This window comes from Lepisosteus platostomus, chromosome 5 (genome assembly GCF_059453375.1).
Source record: "Lepisosteus platostomus isolate fLepPlt1 chromosome 5, fLepPlt1.hap1, whole genome shotgun sequence".
Taxonomy (NCBI): Eukaryota; Metazoa; Chordata; class Actinopteri; order Semionotiformes; family Lepisosteidae; genus Lepisosteus; species Lepisosteus platostomus.
The window spans coordinates 17,689,516-17,694,258 of record NC_142615.1 but is presented as its reverse complement, the minus strand read 5'-3'; the positions used below and the strand labels follow the sequence as shown (position 1 = coordinate 17,694,258).

General features: G+C 37.6%; 1 non-coding gene across 1 annotated transcript; it reads right to left on the bottom strand.

Annotated features, from left to right (window-relative positions):
* Positions 1-3,772: 3,772 nt before the first annotated feature.
* Positions 3,773-3,885, bottom strand: trnal-caa (transfer RNA leucine (anticodon CAA)). The gene is made up of 2 exons: positions 3,848-3,885; positions 3,773-3,818 (listed from the first exon to the last, which is right to left on the bottom strand). It is a non-coding gene; the product is annotated as a tRNA-Leu (tRNA).
* Positions 3,886-4,743: the final 858 nt, after the last annotated feature.

Sequence of the window (4,743 nt, the reverse complement as noted above, 5' to 3'; positions counted from 1 at the left end):
TCTTAGATACACGATTGAAAAAAAATAAAAAACAATTTGAATCCCCGGCGGAACACATTCCATAAGAATCAGCGCTTTTACAGTATATATCGCCTTTAAAGGTGGCTTCTCAAAACACTTTACAGGATAAAAACAACAAGAACAGCAACAACAACAATATTGTATTTCATTGCACTTTGAAAACCAAGTAATAATTTAACTATATGTGCAAACGTTTCATATGTCGCTGTTGTGAATGTCTGTGGAGTGTACTGTATCTTATTTGCCTTATGTCCTGGTTATCTCACTCGCCCTCCCCCCCTCTCTTCCTCAATTCAATTCAATTCAAGGTGTTTTATTAGCATGACAGATGGGTACAATCAGTGTTGGGTATTTACTTTGCTTTGAGATTCCACTTTTAAAGGTGATATATAAAATTTTAACTAAAATAAATCAATGAAATCACTTTAACATGCTAATGCGTTGGTGTAACAGTCCGGGCATGGCAAGCTTCCAATGTCAACTCGACTCGATTGGAAGACAATGAACGTATTCTAGCCCTAAATGAATTAATAGCAAACATGGTTTACGTAAAAGACATTTTTCCAAGAAAGTTTATAATAATATGATCTATAGTTGAAATCTGAGCCTAAATATAAAGAAAAAGCATTTTCAGAGAGCAATCACGCTGTGTTTATGTAGAAAAAGTGATTAGGTTTATGAACAATCTAATTACCTATTTGCTTAAAACGCTATATAAAATAAAGTTTATTTAAAGATGAATGATAAGTGTCGCAGTTTAAATAATTTTTGTAGTAGGGCTTGGACAGATTCCAAGTGCATTTTTGCAATTTACGTTGCATTGTCCAATGTGCTGCTGTAATACAGTTTAGAATACAGTAAGTCTAAACTGTATAAGCTTTATTTATGGGTTGCAATTTAGAAAAAGTCAAAAACCGCACTCAAAATGCAATTTAGAGCTTTCTGGCATGAGGAGACACCCAAATTAATAATGTAACATGCCACTGTTTGTGCATGAACAAAGTTATACTGCAATTTTCCTTAGATACGCGATTAAAAAATAATAATTTTTTGAATCCCGGCGGAACACATTCCATAAGAATCAGCGCTTTTATACAGTATATTGCCTTTAAATACATATATTTAAACACGCATTTACGATTTAAATCAAAACGCGATTCAAATCAATATAAATGTTTATTTTGTAACGTATAGGTGACTATTCATTGTTAATAAAAATACTTAAATTCGATCATGTTGTGATATTTGGAAATATAAATTTGTTTGGTGCGAGTGAGGTTTTATTTAATCTCTGACCAAGGGAAACGTTTCATTTTTTCAAAGAAATGTTTGTTAAAAAATAAAGTCATAGTTACATGGGAATCAGGAAACTAACCCACAGCACCACCAGCACAGTCACATGCTGAGGGCTGAAAAAGCACTACAGAAAAATTATCGACAGACAATGTACAGATTTGATAAAGCTATAAAATAATGTAATCAGGCACAGAACAAGTTTACAGCACAGTACAATAATAAATGCTGACCACGACTTTAGAAGCATAAATTACCTTACACTCAATTTAAACACAAGCTTTTTAGCCCTCTAAGCTGGTTCATACAGAAATGTAGAGAACCAGGATCAGAACACACAGCTTCATTAGCGAAGACATATGCAGGACAACTGGAGAAGACGTTTTACAGTGGATGGATTTTTAGAAACATCCCATCAGTGACATCACTGAAGTCAACTCCTAGGTAACTGTCGTGTGGATAGTTTCACAAGAATCAGACAAAGGTTTAAGCATCGCTTGTTCTAGATAAAACTGCAAATAAAAAAAACAACAACCCATAATGTACTTCTTTGCGGCTCTGTTTGCCCAAATCATATATTCACAACGTGAAATTAGAAAATATTACGTAACCAAAACCCGCAATATGGAAACAGAACCTGTGTAATTGTTGACAGATGATGTACTTGTAACATTTTTACAAGACGAACTACAACATTTAAAAAATGACTTGTATGTACTTGATATCTCTAATCAATCCACGGCGATATAGTTAAAGCAGAGTCCCCGCACAAAACGAAACTAAAACGCCCTGGGCATACCGTTGCGCGCTTCTTATCAGTTGGTCAAAAGTAATTTGACCGTATGAAATGCATAATATAAACCTAGAAACGTATACGTGAGCAGTATTTACGTAGTATCGGTGTCAAGACATACCTCTCAAATACTGTAAATCAAGTTAAAAATATCTCAAGACCGATTCTGGTCATAATGAAACCATGTTTCGTGTATGTTTTCTTTAAAGTACCGAGACCAGCCATATACTGTATGTTTATGTTCCAAAATTAATATCGTTTATGGCCTTCACACGCCTTACAGTATGCTCCTATTCTTTTTATGCTCAGCTATTAAGATTTCCCTTCAGTGGTAAAATTCCATATGAATATTCAATACTACAACGGGCACAGTAAAGACCTTTACAGTAAATCTTTCAACGACAGACCAACGGACCACGAGTGCCCCTGTCAGTCAACCAATCACGTACCGCGGTACCCTGCGTCATCTTGCGTCATCTTGCGCCAAAATGCGTGACGCTGTATCCAATTACCTCCAGTACGTGTCTGTACCGGGCACTTTGAATGGCTGCATCTGTATAAATTGAATTGTTCTATTTTTCAGGCTTGCATAGTCTTATTCATATTTCAGTTAAACCTTTTCTTCTGTAGTAATTTCATTTGATATTAAAATTAGTCCTGATTTAAGAATTTTGTAATAAGTTTCAGTTTCAGTTTAATCGTGCCCAGAAGCTACCAAAACTGGTAATGTTCACATAATGTGTAATGCAAAAGCAGCAGTTTGGGTGGGAAACAAAAGGCATTTCTTGGTATGAATCCTAAAACTTCATAGATGGCGTTCTAGGACTTCTCGCTTCAGATAAAGCTGTCAATACATCATAGATTTCTACTCAATCAATATCAGCAGTGTTATCACTACCGAACGCTAAATATAGATCCTGGCAATAATTCATGAGTTGTTATATTTTCAATACCAGACAAAAAGTCGAAAGTTTCAATTTCATGCAACTGATGAAATCTCTCTTCGATGGAAGTTATAAGTACAGTACATCCAAAATACTGCGGAATCAATCAAATTTACATGTTTCTTGTGGATCCAGAAGATCATTTTGAGACTCAAAACATGCCTGTCTTTTCTTTTTTCGAGGACGAAGGAGTAGCAGCAGGAGTAGCAGTTATGGCAAGAACGTGTTTAGAGTTCAGGACTTCTCATTTCTAATGCAGAGCCATCGACTCGGAAAGCACCGCCCGCGATAAAAGAAATTGCAGAATTGGTCTGTTCATGCTGCCTACACGCTTTGAATTGCTGGCATTTTCTGCAAGCGTTCCTTTTTGAGGGTTCATGAAATTCCTCACATTTGAGCCAACACTAAAATATTTCATTCGGGGTCGCCTAATTCATAGTGCAAACCGAATCTACAGGGGAATGCTGTGGCACATGAAGCCATTTGTTATTCTGTTGTGAGGTGTGAGGGGCGGAATGCAAATTGAGTTGGTGAATAGAAAATGAAACAGGAGTCACTTCTTGAGCTACGAATTCCAAAAAGTATGAAAACCTGTGCATTTTAACAGTGCAGAATACTCACAAATTGCACTGAGTTGCTTGCTTTCTTCTGCTGCTTTTATATTTCAGTCATTCACTGTCAGCTAGCACTGGAACAATTCAAGAGAGGTAAAAACGGAAGCTGTCAGGAGTGGGATTTGAACCCACACCTCCATTTGGAGACCAGAACACCCAAGCCAGCTGGAAAGACACATGTCCTTGAGTCTGGCGCCTTAGACCACTCGGCCACCCTGACAAGCGAGAGCAAGTGGTGTGCTGAATGCACCAGTAGTTGATTAAACTGAGTTTCTTCCCTGAAATGATTTGCTTGCGAAGAGCCAAGTTGCCTTGAATGGATCTTGGAAATCAAATATACGGATGGATTGTTATTCGGTTGTGAGTTTTGAGGGGCGTATTATAAATTGAGTTGGTGAAAAGGCGCTTTTTGTTAGTCTGTCGGGAGGCTGCACAAGGTGTTTAGAGGGAGAACTTCTAAAAGGCAGGCTCCATAGGTAATGATCACATTTTCTTGCATGCTAATCAAAAGAAATATTAAGAAACTTTTCCCGATACCAGTTTTTTACAAAAGTAAAGGCACACGGCACATGTGTGCCACATCACTTCCGAGTTTGGTGACAACTACCTCAGAGATTGTAAGCTGGGTAGTTTCAGATTAATAATGTTCACATAATGTGTAATGCAAAAGCAGCAGTTGGGGTGGGAAACAAAGACATTTCAGAATCCCAGTCCAATCCAGTACGATTGCTGGATCCTTCGAACTCGACTGAACTATAGCACAGATCTGCAGTCCACCATTAGAATACTGTGGGTGTGTTGTATAAGCCATACCGCCCAAAATAGTTCTAAAACAGGAGATGCATCCTCGTTTAGGAATGTGGTATAAAGTGAAATGGTCTGGGAAGAGTCCTACGTTTGAACAGTTCAAAATAGACGTAAAGGGGTATTTACGGACTCTTTCGAAATGTAAGAACAAGCTGTGCGGACCTTATCTTTATTTACATCGTGTAAACTTTCTGAGCTTGAATCAGCTACACTACCACTGTGCCAGACCCTATAGTCTTCTTTAGCTCCCCAAAGGAGAAAAATCAGTGTC